The sequence below is a fragment of the Salmo salar genome, unplaced genomic scaffold (genome assembly GCF_965601325.2).
Source record: "Salmo salar unplaced genomic scaffold, fSalSal1 ptg000645l, whole genome shotgun sequence".
NCBI lineage: Eukaryota > Metazoa > Chordata > Actinopteri > Salmoniformes > Salmonidae > Salmo > Salmo salar.
Window position 1 is genome coordinate 426,224 of NW_027675450.1, and position 24,338 is coordinate 450,561.

General features: G+C 40.1%; 17 non-coding genes across 17 annotated transcripts; all 17 read left to right on the plus strand.

Annotated features, from left to right (window-relative positions):
• Positions 1-84: 84 nt before the first annotated feature.
• On the plus strand, positions 85-156 carry trnaa-cgc (transfer RNA alanine (anticodon CGC)). The gene has a single exon. It is a non-coding gene; the product is annotated as a tRNA-Ala (tRNA).
• A 471-nt stretch (positions 157-627) lies between these two features.
• trnat-ugu (transfer RNA threonine (anticodon UGU)) lies at positions 628-699 on the plus strand. The gene has a single exon. It is a non-coding gene; the product is annotated as a tRNA-Thr (tRNA).
• A 1,133-nt stretch (positions 700-1,832) lies between these two features.
• trnaa-cgc (transfer RNA alanine (anticodon CGC)) lies at positions 1,833-1,904 on the plus strand. Its single transcript has one exon. It is a non-coding gene; the product is annotated as a tRNA-Ala (tRNA).
• Positions 1,905-3,585: 1,681 nt separating this feature from the next.
• trnaa-cgc (transfer RNA alanine (anticodon CGC)) lies at positions 3,586-3,657 on the plus strand. Its single transcript has one exon. It is a non-coding gene; the product is annotated as a tRNA-Ala (tRNA).
• A 1,676-nt stretch (positions 3,658-5,333) lies between these two features.
• Positions 5,334-5,405, plus strand: trnaa-cgc (transfer RNA alanine (anticodon CGC)). Its single transcript has one exon. It is a non-coding gene; the product is annotated as a tRNA-Ala (tRNA).
• A 1,681-nt stretch (positions 5,406-7,086) lies between these two features.
• trnaa-cgc (transfer RNA alanine (anticodon CGC)) lies at positions 7,087-7,158 on the plus strand. Its single transcript has one exon. It is a non-coding gene; the product is annotated as a tRNA-Ala (tRNA).
• Positions 7,159-8,834: 1,676 nt separating this feature from the next.
• Positions 8,835-8,906, plus strand: trnaa-cgc (transfer RNA alanine (anticodon CGC)). The gene has a single exon. It is a non-coding gene; the product is annotated as a tRNA-Ala (tRNA).
• Positions 8,907-10,582: 1,676 nt separating this feature from the next.
• trnaa-cgc (transfer RNA alanine (anticodon CGC)) lies at positions 10,583-10,654 on the plus strand. Its single transcript has one exon. It is a non-coding gene; the product is annotated as a tRNA-Ala (tRNA).
• Positions 10,655-12,335: 1,681 nt separating this feature from the next.
• Positions 12,336-12,407, plus strand: trnaa-cgc (transfer RNA alanine (anticodon CGC)). The gene has a single exon. It is a non-coding gene; the product is annotated as a tRNA-Ala (tRNA).
• Positions 12,408-14,088: 1,681 nt separating this feature from the next.
• Positions 14,089-14,160, plus strand: trnaa-cgc (transfer RNA alanine (anticodon CGC)). Its single transcript has one exon. It is a non-coding gene; the product is annotated as a tRNA-Ala (tRNA).
• A 1,681-nt stretch (positions 14,161-15,841) lies between these two features.
• On the plus strand, positions 15,842-15,913 carry trnaa-cgc (transfer RNA alanine (anticodon CGC)). The gene has a single exon. It is a non-coding gene; the product is annotated as a tRNA-Ala (tRNA).
• Positions 15,914-17,594: 1,681 nt separating this feature from the next.
• Positions 17,595-17,666, plus strand: trnaa-cgc (transfer RNA alanine (anticodon CGC)). Its single transcript has one exon. It is a non-coding gene; the product is annotated as a tRNA-Ala (tRNA).
• A 1,681-nt stretch (positions 17,667-19,347) lies between these two features.
• On the plus strand, positions 19,348-19,419 carry trnaa-cgc (transfer RNA alanine (anticodon CGC)). Its single transcript has one exon. It is a non-coding gene; the product is annotated as a tRNA-Ala (tRNA).
• A 1,679-nt stretch (positions 19,420-21,098) lies between these two features.
• trnaa-cgc (transfer RNA alanine (anticodon CGC)) lies at positions 21,099-21,170 on the plus strand. The gene has a single exon. It is a non-coding gene; the product is annotated as a tRNA-Ala (tRNA).
• Positions 21,171-21,639: 469 nt separating this feature from the next.
• On the plus strand, positions 21,640-21,711 carry trnat-ugu (transfer RNA threonine (anticodon UGU)). The gene has a single exon. It is a non-coding gene; the product is annotated as a tRNA-Thr (tRNA).
• Positions 21,712-22,849: 1,138 nt separating this feature from the next.
• trnaa-cgc (transfer RNA alanine (anticodon CGC)) lies at positions 22,850-22,921 on the plus strand. The gene has a single exon. It is a non-coding gene; the product is annotated as a tRNA-Ala (tRNA).
• Positions 22,922-23,392: 471 nt separating this feature from the next.
• On the plus strand, positions 23,393-23,464 carry trnat-ugu (transfer RNA threonine (anticodon UGU)). Its single transcript has one exon. It is a non-coding gene; the product is annotated as a tRNA-Thr (tRNA).
• The last annotated feature ends 874 nt before the right edge of the window (positions 23,465-24,338 follow it).

The following is a 24,338-nucleotide window of genomic DNA, read 5'->3' on the forward strand; positions in this document are numbered from 1 at the left end:
GAGAACTTGTTCTCCACTAGCTTACCTGGTTAAATAAAGGTGAAATAAAATAAAATAAGATACATTTTTAATCTTTCCCAGAACGGGGATGTAGCTCAGTGGTAGAGCGCATGCTTCGCATGTATGAGGTCCTGGGTTCAATCCCCAGCATCTCCATTTAAAATTACTGCATTGACCCAACCAACTCCTACTTTACAGAATGTTGTAATTCTAAGCAGGAAACAGAGACGTGCTAAATAATTTGGTTTTGTAATCTGAAGAACATTCCTTCAATCCCTGTTCGTACAATTATAGAACAGAAGTGGCATTATTGCCATCTTTTATGGCGTCATTTTCAAAAACTGAAGTTCATGGGTTCGATCCCAGTCTGTACCTGGTTTAAGAATTGCTGCTATCATTTCCTTGTAGTTTCAATGGAGTGGTGTATATAAAAAGTACATTGTATTGATATTGCATTTTATCTGCAAATGAAATGGGATGGAAGCTCAGAGGGGGAGTGCATGCAAAATATGGATGAGGTCCTCGGTTCAATCCCAAGATTCTCCACTGAGTTTATTTGCGTGCCAAATTCACATTTACACAACTACTACTTTCCTGAATGTTGATATATAATACAGAGCGTAGAGTGGCATGGTGGCCAAGTGGTAAGGCGTTGGTCTTGTAAATCGAAGATCATGGGTTCAAATCCCTTCTGTGCCTTTATGAAAGACATCTGATATCATGGACCTGTGCATAAATTGGAGGACTTTGCAGAAAATCAAGTTGTATCAATATTGCAACACAGCTATTATAGTAAGTGGATGAATCTCTATGGTAGAGCCAGTACTTTACATGAATGCGGTCCAACGTTAATCCCCAACTTCTCTGTTGAGTGTAATTAGTTGTTAAATTAGCTTTTGCACAACTCCCACTTTCCAGAATGTTGACATTCTAAGAAGGAAATAGATATGCTAAATCATCTGTTTCTGTAAACTGAAGCACATGGGTTCATCCTTGTTTGACGTTTATGGAAGATAGCTGATATTATGGAAATGTACTTTCATTAGAACAGTGTAAAGAAAAGGTAAATTGTATTGATATGACCACTGCGACCTGTATGCTCTAGTCGGCTGGCCCTCGCTACCTATTCGTCACCAGACCCACTGGCTCCAGGTCATCTATAAGTCTATGCTAGGTAAAGCTCCGCCTTATCTCAACTCACTGGTCACGATAAAAACACCCACCCGTAGCACTCGCTCCAGCAGATATATCTCACTGGTCATCCCCAAAGCCAACACCTCCTTTGGCTGCCTTTCCTTCCAGTTCTCTGCTGCCAATGACTGGAACGAATTGCAAAAATCGCTGAACCTGGACACTTATATTTCCCTCACTAACTTTAAACATCAGCTATCTGAGCAGCTAACCGATCGCTGCAGCTGTACATAGGCCATCTGTAAATAGCCCACCCAATCTACCTACCTCATCCCCATATTGTTTTTATTTACTTTCTGCTCTTTTGCACACCAGTATTTGTACTTGCACATCATCATCTGCTCATCTATCACTCCAGTGTTAATTTGCTAAATTGTAATTACCTCACTACCATGGCCTATTTATTACCTTACCTCCTCATGCCATTTGCACACACTGAATATAGACTTTCTTTTCTTCTATTGTGTTATTGACTGTACGCTTGTTTATTCCATTTGTAACTCTATGTTGTTGTTTGTGTCGCACTGCTTTGCTTTATCTTGGCCAGGTTGCAGTTCTCAATGAGAACTTGTTCTCCACTAGCTTACCTGGTTAAATAAAGGTGAAATAAAATAAGATACATTTTTAATCTTTCCCAGAACGGGGATGTAGCTCAGTGGTAGAGCGCATGCTTCGCATGTATGAGGTCCTGGGTTCAATCCCCAGCATCTCCATTTAAAATTACTGCATTGACCCAACCAACTCCTACTTTACAGAACGTTGTAATTCTAAGCAGGAAACAGAGACGTGCTAAATAATTTGGTTTTGTAATCTGAAGAACATTCCTTCAATCCCTGTTCGTACAATTATAGAACAGAAGTGGCATGATTGCCATCTTTTATGGCGTCATTTTCAAAAACTGAAGTTCATGGGTTCGATCCCAGTCTGTACCTGGTTTAAGAATTGCTGCTATCATTTCCTTGTAGTTTCAATGGAGTGGTGTATATAAAAAGTACATTGTATTGATATTGCATTTTATCTGCAAATGAAATGGGATGGAAGCTCAGAGGGGGAGTGCATGCAAAATATGGATGAGGTCCTCGGTTCAATCCCAAGATTCTCCACTGAGTTTATTTGCGTGCCAAATTCACATTTACACAACTACTACTTTCCTGAATGTTGATATATAATTCCGAACTTAGAGTGACATGGTGGCCAAGTGGTAAGGTGTTGGTCTTGTAAACCGAAGATCATGGGTTCAAATCCCTTCTGTGCCTTTATGAAAGACATCTGATATCATGGACCTGTGCATTAATTGGAGGACTTTGCAGAAAATCAAGTTGTATCAATATTGCAACACAGCTATTATAGTAAGTGGATGAATCTCTATGGTAGAGCCAGTACTTTACATGAATGCGGTCCAACGTTAATCCCCAACTTCTCTGTTGAGTGTAATTAGTTGTTAAATTAGCTTTTGCACAACTCCCACTTTCCAGAATGTTGACATTCTAAGAAGGAAATAGATATGCTAAATCATCTGTTTCAGTAAACTGAAGCACATGGGTTCATCCTTGTTTGACGTTTATGGAAGATAGCTGATATTATGGAAATGTACTTTCATTAGAACAGTGTAAAGAAAAGGTAAATTGTATTGATATGACCACTGCGACCTGTATGCTCTAGTCGGCTGGCCCTCGCTACCTATTCGTCACCAGACCCACTGGCTCCAGGTCATCTATAAGTCTATGCTAGGTAAAGCTCCGCCTTATCTCAACTCACTGGTCACGATAAAAACACCCACCCGTAGCACTCGCTCCAGCAGATATATCTCACTGGTCATCCCCAAAGCCAACACCTCCTTTGGCTGCCTTTCCTTCCAGTTCTCTGCTGCCAATGACTGGAACGAATTGCAAAAATCGCTGAACCTGGACACTTATATTTCCCTCACTAACTTTAAACATCAGCTATCTGAGCAGCTAACCGATCGCTGCAGCTGTACATAGGCCATCTGTAAATAGCCCACCCAATCTACCTACCTCATCCCCATATTGTTTTTATTTACTTTCTGCTCTTTTGCACACCAGTATTTGTACTTGCACATCATCATCTGCTCATCTATCACTCCAGTGTTAATTTGCTAAATTGTAATTACCTCACTACCATGGCCTATTTATTACCTTACCTCCTCATGCCATTTGCACACACTGAATATAGACTTTCTTTTCTTCTATTGTGTTATTGACTGTACGCTTGTTTATTCCATTTGTAACTCTATGTTGTTGTTTGTGTCGCACTGCTTTGCTTTATCTTGGCCAGGTTGCAGTTCTCAATGAGAACTTGTTCTCCACTAGCTTACCTGGTTAAATAAAGGTGAAATAAAATAAAATAAGATACATTTTTAATCTTTCCCAGAACGGGGATGTAGCTCAGTGGTAGAGCGCATGCTTCGCATGTATGAGGTCCTGGGTTCAATCCCCAGCATCTCCATTTAAAATTACTGTATTGACCCAACCAACTCCTACTTTACAGAATGTTGTAATTCTAAGCAGGAAACAGAGACGTGCTAAATAATTTGGTTTTGTAATCTGAAGAACATTCCTTCAATCCCTGTTCGTACAATTATAGAACAGAAGTGGCATGATTGCCATCTTTTATGGCGTCATTTTCAAAAACTGAAGTTCATGGGTTCGATCCCAGTCTGTACCTGGTTTAAGAATTGCTGCTATCATTTCCTTGTAGTTTCAATGGAGTGGTGTATATAAAAAGTACATTGTATTGATATTGCATTTTATCTGCAAATGAAATGGGATGGAAGCTCAGAGGGGGAGTGCATGCAAAATATGGATGAGGTCCTCGGTTCAATCCCAAGATTCTCCACTGAGTTTATTTGCGTGCCAAATTCACATTTACACAACTACTACTTTCCTGAATGTTGATATATAATTCAGAACTTAGAGTGACATGGTGGCCAAGTGGTAAGGCGTTGGTCTTGTAAACCGAATATCATGGGTTCAAATCCCTTCTGTGCCTTTATGAAAGACATCTGATATCATGGACCTGTGCATTAATTGGAGGACTTTGCAGAAAATCAAGTTGTATCAATATTGCAACACAGCTATTATAGTAAGTGGATGAATCTCTATGGTAGAGCCAGTACTTTACATGAATGCGGTCCAACGTTAATCCCCAACTTCTCTGTTGAGTGTAATTAGTTGTTAAATTAGCTTTTGCACAACTCCCACTTTCCAGAATGTTGACATTCTAAGAAGGAAATAGATATGCTAAATCATCTGTTTCAGTAAACTGAAGCACATGGGTTCATCCTTGTTTGACGTTTATGGAAGATAGCTGATATTATGGAAATGTACTTTCATTAGAACAGTGTAAAGAAAAGGTAAATTGTATTGATATGACCACTGCGACCTGTATGCTCTAGTCGGCTGGCCCTCGCTACCTATTCGTCACCAGACCCACTGGCTCCAGGTCATCTATAAGTCTATGCTAGGTAAAGCTCCGCCTTATCTCAACTCACTGGTCACGATAAAAACACCCACCCGTAGCACTCGCTCCAGCAGATATATCTCACTGGTCATCCCCAAAGCCAACACCTCCTTTGGCTGCCTTTCCTTCCAGTTCTCTGCTGCCAATGACTGGAACGAATTGCAAAAATCGCTGAACCTGGACACTTATATTTCCCTCACTAACTTTAAACATCAGCTATCTGAGCAGCTAACCGATCGCTGCAGCTGTACATAGGCCATCTGTAAATAGCCCACCCAATCTACCTACCTCATCCCCATATTGTTTTTATTTACTTTCTGCTCTTTTGCACACCAGTATTTGTACTTGCACATCATCATCTGCTCATCTATCACTCCAGTGTTAATTTGCTAAATTGTAATTACCTCACTACCATGGCCTATTTATTACCTTACCTCCTCATGCCATTTGCACACACTGAATATAGACTTTCTTTTCTTCTATTGTGTTATTGACTGTACGCTTGTTTATTCCATTTGTAACTCTATGTTGTTGTTTGTGTCGCACTGCTTTGCTTTATCTTGGCCAGGTTGCAGTTCTCAATGAGAACTTGTTCTCCACTAGCTTACCTGGTTAAATAAAGGTGAAATAAAATAAGATACATTTTTAATCTTTCCCAGAACGGGGATGTAGCTCAGTGGTAGAGCGCATGCTTCGCATGTATGAGGTCCTGGGTTCAATCCCCAGCATCTCCATTTAAAATTACTGCATTGACCCAACCAACTCCTACTTTACAGAATGTTGTAATTCTAAGCAGGAAACAGAGACGTGCTAAATAATTTGGTTTTGTAATCTGAAGAACATTCCTTCAATCCCTGTTCGTACAATTATAGAACAGAAGTGGCATGATTGCCATCTTTTATGGCGTCATTTTCAAAAACTGAAGTTCATGGGTTCGATCCCAGTCTGTACCTGGTTTAAGAATTGCTGCTATCATTTCCTTGTAGTTTCAATGGAGTGGTGTATATAAAAAGTACATTGTATTGATATTGCATTTTATCTGCAAATGAAATGGGATGGAAGCTCAGAGGGGGAGTGCATGCAAAATATGGATGAGGTCCTCGGTTCAATCCCAAGATTCTCCACTGAGTTTATTTGCGTGCCAAATTCACATTTACACAACTACTACTTTCCTGAATGTTGATATATAATTCCGAACTTAGAGTGACATGGTGGCCAAGTGGTAAGGTGTTGGTCTTGTAAACCGAAGATCATGGGTTCAAATCCCTTCTGTGCCTTTATGAAAGACATCTGATATCATGGACCTGTGCATTAATTGGAGGACTTTGCAGAAAATCAAGTTGTATCAATATTGCAACACAGCTATTATAGTAAGTGGATGAATCTCTATGGTAGAGCCAGTACTTTACATGAATGCGGTCCAACGTTAATCCCCAACTTCTCTGTTGAGTGTAATTAGTTGTTAAATTAGCTTTTGCACAACTCCCACTTTCCAGAATGTTGACATTCTAAGAAGGAAATAGATATGCTAAATCATCTGTTTCAGTAAACTGAAGCACATGGGTTCATCCTTGTTTGACGTTTATGGAAGATAGCTGATATTATGGAAATGTACTTTCATTAGAACAGTGTAAAGAAAAGGTAAATTGTATTGATATGACCACTGCGACCTGTATGCTCTAGTCGGCTGGCCCTCGCTACCTATTCGTCACCAGACCCACTGGCTCCAGGTCATCTATAAGTCTATGCTAGGTAAAGCTCCGCCTTATCTCAACTCACTGGTCACGATAAAAACACCCACCCGTAGCACTCGCTCCAGCAGATATATCTCACTGGTCATCCCCAAAGCCAACACCTCCTTTGGCTGCCTTTCCTTCCAGTTCTCTGCTGCCAATGACTGGAACGAATTGCAAAAATCGCTGAACCTGGACACTTATATTTCCCTCACTAACTTTAAACATCAGCTATCTGAGCAGCTAACCGATCGCTGCAGCTGTACATAGGCCATCTGTAAATAGCCCACCCAATCTACCTACCTCATCCCCATATTGTTTTTATTTACTTTCTGCTCTTTTGCACACCAGTATTTGTACTTGCACATCATCATCTGCTCATCTATCACTCCAGTGTTAATTTGCTAAATTGTAATTACCTCACTACCATGGCCTATTTATTACCTTACCTCCTCATGCCATTTGCACACACTGAATATAGACTTTCTTTTCTTCTATTGTGTTATTGACTGTACGCTTGTTTATTCCATTTGTAACTCTATGTTGTTGTTTGTGTCGCACTGCTTTGCTTTATCTTGGCCAGGTTGCAGTTCTCAATGAGAACTTGTTCTCCACTAGCTTACCTGGTTAAATAAAGGTGAAATAAAATAAAATAAGATACATTTTTAATCTTTCCCAGAACGGGGATGTAGCTCAGTGGTAGAGCGCATGCTTCGCATGTATGAGGTCCTGGGTTCAATCCCCAGCATCTCCATTTAAAATTACTGTATTGACCCAACCAACTCCTACTTTACAGAATGTTGTAATTCTAAGCAGGAAACAGAGACGTGCTAAATAATTTGGTTTTGTAATCTGAAGAACATTCCTTCAATCCCTGTTCGTACAATTATAGAACAGAAGTGGCATGATTGCCATCTTTTATGGCGTCATTTTCAAAAACTGAAGTTCATGGGTTCGATCCCAGTCTGTACCTGGTTTAAGAATTGCTGCTATCATTTCCTTGTAGTTTCAATGGAGTGGTGTATATAAAAAGTACATTGTATTGATATTGCATTTTATCTGCAAATGAAATGGGATGGAAGCTCAGAGGGGGAGTGCATGCAAAATATGGATGAGGTCCTCGGTTCAATCCCAAGATTCTCCACTGAGTTTATTTGCGTGCCAAATTCACATTTACACAACTACTACTTTCCTGAATGTTGATATATAATTCAGAACTTAGAGTGACATGGTGGCCAAGTGGTAAGGCGTTGGTCTTGTAAACCGAATATCATGGGTTCAAATCCCTTCTGTGCCTTTATGAAAGACATCTGATATCATGGACCTGTGCATTAATTGGAGGACTTTGCAGAAAATCAAGTTGTATCAATATTGCAACACAGCTATTATAGTAAGTGGATGAATCTCTATGGTAGAGCCAGTACTTTACATGAATGCGGTCCAACGTTAATCCCCAACTTCTCTGTTGAGTGTAATTAGTTGTTAAATTAGCTTTTGCACAACTCCCACTTTCCAGAATGTTGACATTCTAAGAAGGAAATAGATATGCTAAATCATCTGTTTCAGTAAACTGAAGCACATGGGTTCATCCTTGTTTGACGTTTATGGAAGATAGCTGATATTATGGAAATGTACTTTCATTAGAACAGTGTAAAGAAAAGGTAAATTGTATTGATATGACCACTGCGACCTGTATGCTCTAGTCGGCTGGCCCTCGCTACCTATTCGTCACCAGACCCACTGGCTCCAGGTCATCTATAAGTCTATGCTAGGTAAAGCTCCGCCTTATCTCAACTCACTGGTCACGATAAAAACACCCACCCGTAGCACTCGCTCCAGCAGATATATCTCACTGGTCATCCCCAAAGCCAACACCTCCTTTGGCTGCCTTTCCTTCCAGTTCTCTGCTGCCAATGACTGGAACGAATTGCAAAAATCGCTGAACCTGGACACTTATATTTCCCTCACTAACTTTAAACATCAGCTATCTGAGCAGCTAACCGATCGCTGCAGCTGTACATAGGCCATCTGTAAATAGCCCACCCAATCTACCTACCTCATCCCCATATTGTTTTTATTTACTTTCTGCTCTTTTGCACACCAGTATTTGTACTTGCACATCATCATCTGCTCATCTATCACTCCAGTGTTAATTTGCTAAATTGTAATTACCTCACTACCATGGCCTATTTATTACCTTACCTCCTCATGCCATTTGCACACACTGAATATAGACTTTCTTTTCTTCTATTGTGTTATTGACTGTACGCTTGTTTATTCCATTTGTAACTCTATGTTGTTGTTTGTGTCGCACTGCTTTGCTTTATCTTGGCCAGGTTGCAGTTCTCAATGAGAACTTGTTCTCCACTAGCTTACCTGGTTAAATAAAGGTGAAATAAAATAAGATACATTTTTAATCTTTCCCAGAACGGGGATGTAGCTCAGTGGTAGAGCGCATGCTTCGCATGTATGAGGTCCTGGGTTCAATCCCCAGCATCTCCATTTAAAATTACTGCATTGACCCAACCAACTCCTACTTTACAGAACGTTGTAATTCTAAGCAGGAAACAGAGACGTGCTAAATAATTTGGTTTTGTAATCTGAAGAACATTCCTTCAATCCCTGTTCGTACAATTATAGAACAGAAGTGGCATGATTGCCATCTTTTATGGCGTCATTTTCAAAAACTGAAGTTCATGGGTTCGATCCCAGTCTGTACCTGGTTTAAGAATTGCTGCTATCATTTCCTTGTAGTTTCAATGGAGTGGTGTATATAAAAAGTACATTGTATTGATATTGCATTTTATCTGCAAATGAAATGGGATGGAAGCTCAGAGGGGGAGTGCATGCAAAATATGGATGAGGTCCTCGGTTCAATCCCAAGATTCTCCACTGAGTTTATTTGCGTGCCAAATTCACATTTACACAACTACTACTTTCCTGAATGTTGATATATAATTCCGAACTTAGAGTGACATGGTGGCCAAGTGGTAAGGTGTTGGTCTTGTAAACCGAAGATCATGGGTTCAAATCCCTTCTGTGCCTTTATGAAAGACATCTGATATCATGGACCTGTGCATTAATTGGAGGACTTTGCAGAAAATCAAGTTGTATCAATATTGCAACACACCTATTATAGTAAGTGGATGAATCTCTATGGTAGAGCCAGTACTTTACATGAATGCGGTCCAACGTTAATCCCCAACTTCTCTGTTGAGTGTAATTAGTTGTTAAATTAGCTTTTGCACAACTCCCACTTTCCAGAATGTTGACATTCTAAGAAGGAAATAGATATGCTAAATCATCTGTTTCAGTAAACTGAAGCACATGGGTTCATCCTTGTTTGACGTTTATGGAAGATAGCTGATATTATGGAAATGTACTTTCATTAGAACAATGTAAAGAAAAGGTAAATTGTATTGATATGACCACTGCGACCTGTATGCTCTAGTCGGCTGGCCCTCGCTACCTATTCGTCACCAGACCCACTGGCTCAAGGTCATCTATAAGTCTATGCTAGGTAAAGCTCCGCCTTATCTCAACTCACTGGTCACGATAAAAACACCCACCCGTAGCACTCGCTCCAGCAGATATATCTCACTGGTCATCCCCAAAGCCAACACCTCCTTTGGCTGCCTTTCCTTCCAGTTCTCTGCTGCCAATGACTGGAACGAATTGCAAAAATCGCTGAACCTGGACACTTATATTTCCCTCACTAACTTTAAACATCAGCTATCTGAGCAGCTAACCGATCGCTGCAGCTGTACATAGGCCATCTGTAAATAGCCCACCCAATCTACCTACCTCATCCCCATATTGTTTTTATTTACTTTCTGCTCTTTTGCACACCAGTATTTGTACTTGCACATCATCATCTGCTCATCTATCACTCCAGTGTTAATTTGCTAAATTGTAATTACCTCACTACCATGGCCTATTTATTACCTTACCTCCTCATGCCATTTGCACACACTGAATATAGACTTTCTTTTCTTCTATTGTGTTATTGACTGTACGCTTGTTTATTCCATTTGTAACTCTATGTTGTTGTTTGTGTCGCACTGCTTTGCTTTATCTTGGCCAGGTTGCAGTTCTCAATGAGAACTTGTTCTCCACTAGCTTACCTGGTTAAATAAAGGTGAAATAAAATAAGATACATTTTTAATCTTTCCCAGAACGGGGATGTAGCTCAGTGGTAGAGCGCATGCTTCGCATGTATGAGGTCCTGGGTTCAATCCCCAGCATCTCCATTTAAAATTACTGCATTGACCCAACCAACTCCTACTTTACAGAATGTTGTAATTCTAAGCAGGAAACAGAGACGTGCTAAATAATTTGGTTTTGTAATCTGAAGAACATTCCTTCAATCCCTGTTCGTACAATTATAGAACAGAAGTGGCATGATTGCCATCTTTTATGGCGTCATTTTCAAAAACTGAAGTTCATGGGTTCGATCCCAGTCTGTACCTGGTTTAAGAATTGCTGCTATCATTTCCTTGTAGTTTCAATGGAGTGGTGTATATAAAAAGTACATTGTATTGATATTGCATTTTATCTGCAAATGAAATGGGATGGAAGCTCAGAGGGGGAGTGCATGCAAAATATGGATGAGGTCCTCGGTTCAATCCCAAGATTCTCCACTGAGTTTATTTGCGTGCCAAATTCACATTTACACAACTACTACTTTCCTGAATGTTGATATATAATTCCGAACTTAGAGTGACATGGTGGCCAAGTGGTAAGGTGTTGGTCTTGTAAACCGAAGATCATGGGTTCAAATCCCTTCTGTGCCTTTATGAAAGACATCTGATATCATGGACCTGTGCATTAATTGGAGGACTTTGCAGAAAATCAAGTTGTATCAATATTGCAACACAGCTATTATAGTAAGTGGATGAATCTCTATGGTAGAGCCAGTACTTTACATGAATGCGGTCCAACGTTAATCCCCAACTTCTCTGTTGAGTGTAATTAGTTGTTAAATTAGCTTTTGCACAACTCCCACTTTCCAGAATGTTGACATTCTAAGAAGGAAATAGATATGCTAAATCATCTGTTTCAGTAAACTGAAGCACATGGGTTCATCCTTGTTTGACGTTTATGGAAGATAGCTGATATTATGGAAATGTACTTTCATTAGAACAGTGTAAAGAAAAGGTAAATTGTATTGATATGACCACTGCGACCTGTATGCTCTAGTCGGCTGGCCCTCGCTACCTATTCGTCACCAGACCCACTGGCTCCAGGTCATCTATAAGTCTATGCTAGGTAAAGCTCCGCCTTATCTCAACTCACTGGTCACGATAAAAACACCCACCCGTAGCACTCGCTCCAGCAGATATATCTCACTGGTCATCCCCAAAGCCAACACCTCCTTTGGCTGCCTTTCCTTCCAGTTCTCTGCTGCCAATGACTGGAACGAATTGCAAAAATCGCTGAACCTGGACACTTATATTTCCCTCACTAACTTTAAACATCAGCTATCTGAGCAGCTAACCGATCGCTGCAGCTGTACATAGGCCATCTGTAAATAGCCCACCCAATCTACCTACCTCATCCCCATATTGTTTTTATTTACTTTCTGCTCTTTTGCACACCAGTATTTGTACTTGCACATCATCATCTGCTCATCTATCACTCCAGTGTTAATTTGCTAAATTGTAATTACCTCACTACCATGGCCTATTTATTACCTTACCTCCTCATGCCATTTGCACACACTGAATATAGACTTTCTTTTCTTCTATTGTGTTATTGACTGTACGCTTGTTTATTCCATTTGTAACTCTATGTTGTTGTTTGTGTCGCACTGCTTTGCTTTATCTTGGCCAGGTTGCAGTTCTCAATGAGAACTTGTTCTCCACTAGCTTACCTGGTTAAATAAAGGTGAAATAAAATAAAATAAGATACATTTTTAATCTTTCCCAGAACGGGGATGTAGCTCAGTGGTAGAGCGCATGCTTCGCATGTATGAGGTCCTGGGTTCAATCCCCAGCATCTCCATTTAAAATTACTGTATTGACCCAACCAACTCCTACTTTACAGAATGTTGTAATTCTAAGCAGGAAACAGAGACGTGCTAAATAATTTGGTTTTGTAATCTGAAGAACATTCCTTCAATCCCTGTTCGTACAATTATAGAACAGAAGTGGCATGATTGCCATCTTTTATGGCGTCATTTTCAAAAACTGAAGTTCATGGGTTCGATCCCAGTCTGTACCTGGTTTAAGAATTGCTGCTATCATTTCCTTGTAGTTTCAATGGAGTGGTGTATATAAAAAGTACATTGTATTGATATTGCATTTTATCTGCAAATGAAATGGGATGGAAGCTCAGAGGGGGAGTGCATGCAAAATATGGATGAGGTCCTCGGTTCAATCCCAAGATTCTCCACTGAGTTTATTTGCGTGCCAAATTCACATTTACACAACTACTACTTTCCTGAATGTTGATATATAATTCAGAACTTAGAGTGACATGGTGGCCAAGTGGTAAGGCGTTGGTCTTGTAAACCGAATATCATGGGTTCAAATCCCTTCTGTGCCTTTATGAAAGACATCTGATATCATGGACCTGTGCATTAATTGGAGGACTTTGCAGAAAATCAAGTTGTATCAATATTGCAACACAGCTATTATAGTAAGTGGATGAATCTCTATGGTAGAGCCAGTACTTTACATGAATGCGGTCCAACGTTAATCCCCAACTTCTCTGTTGAGTGTAATTAGTTGTTAAATTAGCTTTTGCACAACTCCCACTTTCCAGAATGTTGACATTCTAAGAAGGAAATAGATATGCTAAATCATCTGTTTCAGTAAACTGAAGCACATGGGTTCATCCTTGTTTGACGTTTATGGAAGATAGCTGATATTATGGAAATGTACTTTCATTAGAACAGTGTAAAGAAAAGGTAAATTGTATTGATATGACCACTGCGACCTGTATGCTCTAGTCGGCTGGCCCTCGCTACCTATTCGTCACCAGACCCACTGGCTCCAGGTCATCTATAAGTCTATGCTAGGTAAAGCTCCGCCTTATCTCAACTCACTGGTCACGATAAAAACACCCACCCGTAGCACTCGCTCCAGCAGATATATCTCACTGGTCATCCCCAAAGCCAACACCTCCTTTGGCTGCCTTTCCTTCCAGTTCTCTGCTGCCAATGACTGGAACGAATTGCAAAAATCGCTGAACCTGGACACTTATATTTCCCTCACTAACTTTAAACATCAGCTATCTGAGCAGCTAACCGATCGCTGCAGCTGTACATAGGCCATCTGTAAATAGCCCACCCAATCTACCTACCTCATCCCCATATTGTTTTTATTTACTTTCTGCTCTTTTGCACACCAGTATTTGTACTTGCACATCATCATCTGCTCATCTATCACTCCAGTGTTAATTTGCTAAATTGTAATTACCTCACTACCATGGCCTATTTATTACCTTACCTCCTCATGCCATTTGCACACACTGAATATAGACTTTCTTTTCTTCTATTGTGTTATTGACTGTACGCTTGTTTATTCCATTTGTAACTCTATGTTGTTGTTTGTGTCGCACTGCTTTGCTTTATCTTGGCCAGGTTGCAGTTCTCAATGAGAACTTGTTCTCCACTAGCTTACCTGGTTAAATAAAGGTGAAATAAAATAAAATAAGATACATTTTTAATCTTTCCCAGAACGGGGATGTAGCTCAGTGGTAGAGTGCATGCTTCGCATGTATGAGGTCCTGGGTTCAATCCCCAGCATCTCCATTTAAAATTACTGTATTGACCCAACCAACTCCTACTTTACAGAATGTTGTAATTCTAAGCAGGAAACAGAGACGTGCTAAATAATTTGGTTTTGTAATCTGAAGAACATTCCTTCAATCCCTGTTCGTACAATTATAGAACAGAAGTGGCATGATTGCCATCTTTTATGGCGTCATTTTCAAAAACTGAAGTTCATGGGTTCGATCCCAGTCTGTACCTGGTTTAAGAATTGCTGCTATCATTTCCTTGTAGTTTCAATGGAGTGGTGTATATAAAAAGTACATTGTATTGATATTGCATTTTATCTGCAAATGAAATGGGATGGAAGCTCAGAGGGGGAGTGCATGCAAAATATGGATGAGGTCCTCGGTTCAATCCCAAGATTCTCCACTGAGTTTATTTGCGTGCCAAATTCACATTTACACAACTACTACTTTCCTGAATGTTGATATATAATTCCGAACTTAGACTGACATGGTGGCCAAGTGGTAAGGTGTTGGTCTTGTAAACCGAAGATCATGGGTTCAAATCCCTTCTGTGCCTTTATGAAAGACATCTGATATCATAGGCCTGTGCATTAATTGGAGGACTTTGCAGAAAATCAAGTTGTATCAATATTGCAACACAGCTATTATAGTAAGTGGATGAATCTCTATGGTAGAGCCAGTACTTTACATGAATGCGGTCCAACGTTAATCCCCAACTTCTCTGTTGAGTGTAATTAGTTGTTAAATTAGCTTTTGCACAACTCCCACTTTCCAGAATGTTGACATTCTAAGAAGGAAATAGATATGCTAAATCATCTGTTTCAGTAAACTGAAGCACATGGGTTCATCCTTGTTTGACGTTTATGGAAGATAGCTGATATTATGGAAATGTACTTTCATTAGAACAGTGTAAAGAAAAGGTAAATTGTATTGATATGACGACTGCGACCTGTATGCTCTAGTCGGCTGGCCCTCGATACCTATTCGTCACCAGACCCACTGGCTCCAGGTCATCTATAAGTCTATGCTAGGTAAAGCTCCGCCTTATCTCAACTCACTGGTCACGATAAAAACACCCACCCGTAGCACTCGCTCCAGCAGATATATCTCACTGGTCATCCCCAAAGCCAACACCTCCTTTGGCTGCCTTTCCTTCCAGTTCTCTGCTGCCAATGACTGGAACGAATTGCAAAAATCGCTGAACCTGGACACTTATATTTCCCTCACTAACTTTAAACATCAGCTATCTGAGCAGCTAACCGATCGCTGCAGCTGTACATAGGCCATCTGTAAATAGCCCACCCAATCTACCTACCTCATCCCCATATTGTTTTTATTTACTTTCTGCTCTTTTGCACACCAGTATTTGTACTTGCACATCATCATCTGCTCATCTATCACTCCAGTGTTAATTTGCTAAATTGTAATTACCTCACTACCATGGCCTATTTATTACCTTACCTCCTCATGCCATTTGCACACACTGAATATAGACTTTCTTTTCTTCTATTGTGTTATTGACTGTACGCTTGTTTATTCCATTTGTAACTCTATGTTGTTGTTTGTGTCGCACTGCTTTGCTTTATCTTGGCCAGGTTGCAGTTCTCAATGAGAACTTGTTCTCCACTAGCTTACCTGGTTAAATAAAGGTGAAATAAAATAAAATAAGATACATTTTTAATCTTTCCCAGAACGGGGATGTAGCTCAGTGGTAGAGCGCATGCTTCGCATGTATGAGGTCCTGGGTTCAATCCCCAGCATCTCCATTTAAAATTACTGTATTGACCCAACCAACTCCTACTTTACAGAATGTTGTAATTCTAAGCAGGAAACAGAGACGTGCTAAATAATTTGGTTTTGTAATCTGAAGAACATTCCTTCAATCCCTGTTCGTACAATTATAGAACAGAAGTGGCATGATTGCCATCTTTTATGGCGTCATTTTCAAAAAATGAAGTTCATGGGTTCGATCCCAGTCTGTACCTGGTTTAAGAATTGCTGCTATCATTTCCTTGTAGTTTCAATGGAGTGGTGTATATAAAAAGTACATTGTATTGATATTGCATTTTATCTGCAAATGAAATGGGATGGAAGCTCAGAGGGGGAGTGCATGCAAAATATGGATGAGGTCCTCGGTTCAATCCCAAGATTCTCCACTGAGTTTATTTGCGTGCCAAATTCACATTTACACAACTACTACTTTCCTGAATGTTGATATATAATTCAGAACTTAGAGTGACATGGTGGCCAAGTGGTAAGGCGTTGGTCTTGTAAACCGAATATCATGGGTTCAAATCCCTTCTGTGCCTTTATGAAAGACATCTGATATCATGGACCTGTGCATTAATTGGAGGACTTTGCAGAAAATCAAGTTGTATCAATATTGCAACACAGCTATTATAGTAAGTGGATGAATCTCTATGGTAGAGCCAGTACTTTACATGAATGCGGTCCAACGTTAATCCCCAACTTCTCTGTTGAGTGTAATTAGTTGTTAAATTAGCTTTTGCACAACTCCCACTTTCCAGAATGTTGACATTCTAAGAAGGAAATAGATATGCTAAATCATCTGTTTCAGTAAACTGAAGCACATGGGTTCATCCTTGTTTGACGTTTATGGAAGATAGCTGATATTATGGAAATGTACTTTCATTAGAACAGTGTAAAGAAAAGGTACATTGTATTGATATGACCACTGCGACCTGTATGCTCTAGTCGGCTGGCCCTCGCTACCTATTCGTCACCAGACCCACTGGCTCCAGGTCATCTATAAGTCTATGCTAGGTAAAGCTCCGCCTTATCTCAACTCACTGGTCACGATAAAAACACCCACCCGTAGCACTCGCTCCAGCAGATATATCTCACTGGTCATCCCCAAAGCCAACACCTCCTTTGGCTGCCTTTCCTTCCAGTTCTCTGCTGCCAATGACTGGAACGAATTGCAAAAATCGCTGAACCTGGACACTTATATTTCCCTCACTAACTTTAAACATCAGCTATCTGAGCAGCTAACCGATCGCTGCAGCTGTACATAGGCCATCTGTAAATAGCCCACCCAATCTACCTACCTCATCCCCATATTGTTTTTATTTACTTTCTGCTCTTTTGCACACCAGTATTTGTACTTGCACATCATCATCTGCTCATCTATCACTCCAGTGTTAATTTGCTAAATTGTAATTACCTCACTACCATGGCCTATTTATTACCTTACCTCCTCATGCCATTTGCACACACTGAATATAGACTTTCTTTTCTTCTATTGTGTTATTGACTGTACGCTTGTTTATTCCATTTGTAACTCTATGTTGTTGTTTGTGTCGCACTGCTTTGCTTTATCTTGGCCAGGTTGCAGTTCTCAATGAGAACTTGTTCTCCACTAGCTTACCTGGTTAAATAAAGGTGAAATAAAATAAAATAAGATACATTTTTAATCTTTCCCAGAACGGGGATGTAGCTCAGTGGTAGAGTGCATGCTTCGCATGTATGAGGTCCTGGGTTCAATCCCCAGCATCTCCATTTAAAATTACTGTATTGACCCAACCAACTCCTACTTTACAGAATGTTGTAATTCTAAGCAGGAAACAGAGACGTGCTAAATAATTTGGTTTTGTAATCTGAAGAACATTCCTTCAATCCCTGTTCGTACAATTATAGAACAGAAGTGGCATGATTGCCATCTTTTATGGCGTCATTTTCAAAAACTGAAGTTCATGGGTTCGATCCCAGTCTGTACCTGGTTTAAGAATTGCTGCTATCATTTCCTTGTAGTTTCAATGGAGTGGTGTATATAAAAAGTACATTGTATTGATATTGCATTTTATCTGCAAATGAAATGGGATGGAAGCTCAGAGGGGCAGTGCATGCAAAATATGGATGAGGTCCTCGGTTCAATCCCAAGATTCTCCACTGAGTTTATTTGCGTGCCAAATTCACATTTACACAACTACTACTTTCCTGAATGTTGATATATAATTCAGAACTTAGAGTGACATGGTGGCCAAGTGGTAAGGCGTTGGTCTTGTAAACCGAATATCATGGGTTCAAATCCCTTCTGTGCCTTTATGAAAGACATCTGATATCATGGACCTGTGCATTAATTGGAGCACTTTGCAGAAAATCAAGTTGTATCAATATTGCAACACAGCTATTATAGTAAGTGGATGAATCTCTATGGTAGAGCCAGTACTTTACATGAATGCGGTCCAACGTTAATCCCCAACTTCTCTGTTGAGTGTAATTAGTTGTTAAATTAGCTTTTGCACAACTCCCACTTTCCAGAATGTTGACATTCTAAGAAGGAAATAGATATGCTAAATCATCTGTTTCTGTAAACTGAAGCACATGGGTTCATCCTTGTTTGACGTTTATGGAAGATAGCTGATATTATGGAAATGTACTTTCATTAGAACAGTGTAAAGAAAAGGTAAATTGTATTGATATGACCACTGCGACCTGTATGCTCTAGTCGGCTGGCCCTCGCTACCTATTCGTCACCAGACCCACTGGCTCCAGGTCATCTATAAGTCTATGCTAGGTAAAGCTCCGCCTTATCTCAACTCACTGGTCACGATAAAAACACCCACCCGTAGCACTCGCTCCAGCAGATATATCTCACTGGTCATCCCCAAAGCCAACACCTCCTTTGGCTGCCTTTCCTTCCAGTTCTCTGCTGCCAATGACTGGAACGAATTGCAAAAATCGCTGAACCTGGACACTTATATTTCCCTCACTAACTTTAAACATCAGCTATCTGAGCAGCTAACCGATCGCTGCAGCTGTACATAGGCCATCTGTAAATAGCCCACCCAATCTACCTACCTCATCCCCATATTGTTTTTATTTACTTTCTGCTCTTTTGCACACCAGTATTTGTACTTGCACATCATCACCTGCTCATCTGTCACTCCAGTGTTAATTTGCTCAATTGTAATTACCTCACTACCATGGCCTATTTATTACCTTACCTCCTCATGCCATTTGCACACACTGAATATAGACTTTCTTTTTTTCTATTGTGTTATTGACTGTACGCTTGTTTATTCCATTTGTAATTCTATGTTGTTGTTTGTGTCGCACTGCTTTGCTTTATCTTGGCCAGGTTGCAGTTCTCAATGAGAACTTGTTCTTCACTAGCTTACCTGGTTAAATAAAGGTGAAATAGAATAAAATAAGATACATTTTTAATCTTTCCCAGAACGGGGATGTAGCTCAGTGGTAGAGCGCATGCTTCGCATGTATGAGGTCCTGGGTTCAATCCCCAGCATCTCCATTTAAAATTACTGCATTGACCCAACCAGCTCCTACTTTACAGAATGTTGTAATTCTAAGCAGGAAACAGACGTGCTAAATAATTTGGTTTTGTAATCTGAAGAACATTCCTTCAATCCCTGTTCGTACAATTATAGAACAGAAGTGGCATGATTGCCATCTTTTATGGCGTCATTTTCAAAAACTGAAGTTCATGGGTTCGATCCCAGTCTGTACCTGGTTTAAGAATTGCTGCTATCATTTCCTTGTAGTTTCAATGGAGTGGTGTATATAAAAAGTACATTGTATTGATATTGCATTTTATCTGCAAATGAAATGGGATGGAAGCTCAGAGGGGGAGTGCATGCAAAATATGGATGAGGTCCTCGGTTCAATCCCAAGATTCTCCACTGAGTTTATTTGCGTGCCAAATTCACATTTACACAACTACTACTTTCCTGAATGTTGATATATAATTCAGAACTTAGAGTGACATGGTGGCCAAGTGGTAAGGCGTTGGTCTTGTAAACCGAATATAATGGGTTCAAATCTCTTCTGTGCCTTTATGAAAGACATCTGATATCATGGACCTGTGCATTAATTGGAGGACTTTGCAGAAAATCAAGTTGTATCAATATTGCAACACAGCTATTATAGTAAGTGGATGAATCTCTATGGTAGAGCCAGTACTTTACATGAATGCGGTCCAACGTTAATCCCCAACTTCTCTGTTGAGTGTAATTAGTTGTTAAATTAGCTTTTGCACAACTCCCACTTTCCAGAATGTTGACATTCTAAGAAGGAAATAGATATGCTAAATCATCTGTTTCTGTAAACTGAAGCACATGGGTTCATCCTTGTTTGACGTTTATGGAAGATAGCTGATATTATGGAAATGTACTTTCATTAGAACAGTGTAAAGAAAAGGTAAATTGTATTGATATGACCACTGCGACCTGTATGCTCTAGTCGGCTGGCCCTCGCTACCTATTCGTCACCAGACCCACTAACTCCAGGTCATCTATAAGTCTATGCTAGGTAAAGCTCCGCCTTATCTCAACTTACTGGTCACGATAAAAACACCCACCCGTAGCACTCGCTCCAGCAGATATATCTCACTGGTCATCCCCAAAGCCAACACCTCCTTTGGCTGCCTTTCCTTCCAGTTCTCTGCTGCCAATGACTGGAACGAATTGCAAAAATCGCTGAACCTGGACACTTATATTTCCCTCACTAACTTTAAACATCAGCTATCTGAGCAGCTAACCGATCGCTGCAGCTGTACATAGGCCATCTGTAAATAGCCCACCCAATCTACCTACCTCATCCCCATATTGTTTTTATTTACTTTCTGCTCTTTTGCACACCAGTATTTGTACTTGCACATCATCATCTGCTCATCTGTCACTCCAGTGTTAATTTGCTCAATTGTAATTACCTCACTACCATGGCCTATTTATTACCTTACCTCCTCATGCCATTTGCACACACTGAATATAGACTTTCTTTTTTTCTATTGTGTTATTGACTGTACGCTTGTTTATTCCATTTGTAACTCTATGTTGTTGTTTGTGTCGCACTGCTTTGCTTTATCTTGGCCAGGTTGCAGTTCTCAATGAGAACTTGTTCTCCACTAGCTTACCTGGTTAAATAAAGGTGAAATAGAATAAAATAAGATACATTTTTAATCTTTCCCAGAACGGGGATGTAGCTCAGTGGTAGAGTGCATGCTTCGCATGTATGAGGTCCTGGGTTCAATCCCCAGCATCTCCATTTAAAATTACTGCATTGACCAAACCAACTCCTACTTTACAGAATGTTGTAATTCTAAGCAGGAAACAGACGTGCTAAATAATTTGGTTTTGTAATCTGAAGAACATTCCTTCAATCCCTGTTCGTACAATTATAGAACAGAAGTGGCATGATTGCCATCTTTTATGGCGTCATTTTCAAAAACTGAAGTTCATGGGTTCGATCCCAGTCTGTACCTGGTTTAAGAATTGCTGCTATCATTTCCTTGTAGTTTCAATGGAGTGGTGTATATAAAAAGTACATTGTATTGATATTGCATTTTATCTGCAAATGAAATGGGATGGAAGCTCAGAGGGGGAGTGCATGCAAAATATGGATGAGATCCTCGGTTCAATCCCAAGATTCTCCACTGAGTTTATTTGCGTGCCAAATTCACATTTACACAACTACTACTTTCCTGAATGTTGATATATAATTCCGAACTTAGAGTGACATGGTGGCCAAGTGGTAAGGCGTTGGTCTTGTAAACCGAAGATCATGGGTTCAAATCCCTTCTGTGCCTTTATGAAAGACATCTGATATCATGGACCTGTGCATTAATTGGAGGACTTTGCAGAAAATCAAGTTGTATCAATATTGCAACACAGCTATTATAGTAAGTGGATGAATCTCTATGGTAGAGCCAGTACTTTACATGAATGCGGTCCAACGTTAATCCCCAACTTCTCTGTTGAGTGTAATTAGTTGTTAAATTAGCTTTTGCACAACTCCCACTTTCCAGAATGTTGACATTCTAAGAAGGAAATAGATATGCTAAATCATCTGTTTCAGTAAACTGAAGCACATGGGTTCATCCTTGTTTGACGTTTATGGAAGATAGCTGATATTATGGAAATGTACTTTCATTAGAACAGTGTAAAGAAAAGGTAAATTGTATTGATATGACCACTGCGACCTGTATGCTCTAGTCGGCTGGCCCTCGCTACCTATTCGTCACCAGACCCACTGGCTCCAGGTCATCTATAAGTCTATGCTAGGTAAAGCTCCGCCTTATCTCAACTCACTGGTCACGATAAAAACACCCACCCGTAGCACTCGCTCCAGCAGATATATCTCACTGGTCATCCCCAAAGCCAACACCTCCTTTGGCTGCCTTTCCTTCCAGTTCTCTGCTGCCAATGACTGGAACGAATTGCAAAAATCGCTGAACCTGGACACTTATATTTCCCTCACTAACTTTAAACATCAGCTATCTGAGCAGCTAACCGATCGCTGCAGCTGTACATAGGCCATCTGTAAATAGCCCACCCAATCTACCTACCTCATCCCCATATTGTTTTTATTTACATTCTGCTCTTTTGCACACCAGTATTTGTACTTGCACATCATCATCTGCTCATCTATCACTCCAGTGTTAATTTGCTAAATTGTAATTACCTCACTACCATGGCCTATTTATTACCTTACCTCCTCATGCCATTTGCACACACTGAATATAGACTTTCTTTTCTTCTATTGTGTTATTGACTGTACGCTTGTTTATTCCATTTGTAACTCTATGTTGTTGTTTGTGTCGCACTGCTTTGCTTTATCTTGGCCAGGTTGCAGTTCTCAATGAGAACTTGTTCTCCACTAGCTTACCTGGTTAAATAAAGGTGAAATAAAATAAAATAAGATATATTTTTAATCTTTCCCAGAACGGGGATGTAGCTCAGTGGTAGAGCGCATGCTTCGCATGTATGAGGTCCTGGGTTCAATCCCCAGCATCTCCATTTAAAATTACTGTATTGACCCAACCAACTCCTACTTTACAGAATGTTGTAATTCTAAGCAGGAAACAGAGACGTGCTAAATAATTTGGTTTTGTAATCTGAAGAACATTCCTTCAATCCCTGTTCGTACAATTATAGAACAGAAGTGGCATGATTGCCATCTTTTATGGCGTCATTTTCAAAAACTGAAGTTCATGGGTTCGATCCCAGTCTGTAGCTGGTTTAAGAATTGCTGCTATCATTTCCTTGTAGTTTCAATGGAGTGGTGTATATAAAAAGTACATTGTATTGATATTGCATTTTATCTGCAAATGAAATGGGATGGAAGCTCAGAGGGGGAGTGCATGCAAAATATGGATGAGGTCCTCGGTTCAATCCCAAGATTCTCCACTGAGTTTATTTGCGTGCCAAATTCACATTTACACAACTACTACTTTCCTGAATGTTGATATATAATTCAGAATGTAGAGTGGCATGGTGGCCAAGTGGTAAGGCGTTGGTCTTGTAAACTGAAGATCATGGGTTCAAATCCCTTCTGTGCCTTTATGAAAGACATCTGATATCATGGACCTGTGTGTTAATTGGAGGACTTTGCAGAAAATCAACTTGTATCAATATTGCAACACAGCTATTATAGTAAGTGGATGAATCTCTATGGTAGAGCCAGTACTTTACATGAATGCGGTCCAACGTTAATCCCCAACTTCTCTGTTGAGTGTAATTAGTTGTTAAATTAGCTTTTGCACAACTCCCACTTTCCAGAATGTTGACATTCTAAGAAGGAAATAGATATGCTAAATCATCTGTTTCTGTAAACTGAAGCACATGGGTTCATCCTTGTTTGACGTTTATGGAAGATAGCTGATATTATGGAAATGTACTTTCATTAGAACAGTGTAAAGAAAAGGTAAATTGTATTGATATGACCACTGCGACCTGTATGCTCTAGTCGGCTGGCCCTCGCTACCTATTCGTCACCAGACCCACTGGCTCCAGGTCATCTATAAGTCTATGCTAGGTAAAGCTCCGCCTTATCTCAACTCACTGGTCACGATAAAAACACCCACCCGTAGCACTCGCTCCAGCAGATATATCTCACTGGTCCTCCCCAAAGCCAACACCTCCTTTGGCTGCCTTTCCTTCCAGTTCTCTGCTGCCAATGACTGGAACGAATTGCAAAAATCGCTGAACCTGGACACTTATATTTCCCTCACTAACTTTAAACATCAGCTATCTGAGCAGCTAACCGATCGCTGCAGCTGTACATAGGCCATCTGTAAATAGCCCACCCAATCTACCTACCTCATCCCCATATTGTTTTTATTTACTTTCTGCTCTTTTGCACACCAGTATTTGTACTTGCACATCATCATCTGCTCATCTGTCACTCCAGTGTTAATTTGCTCAATTGTAATTA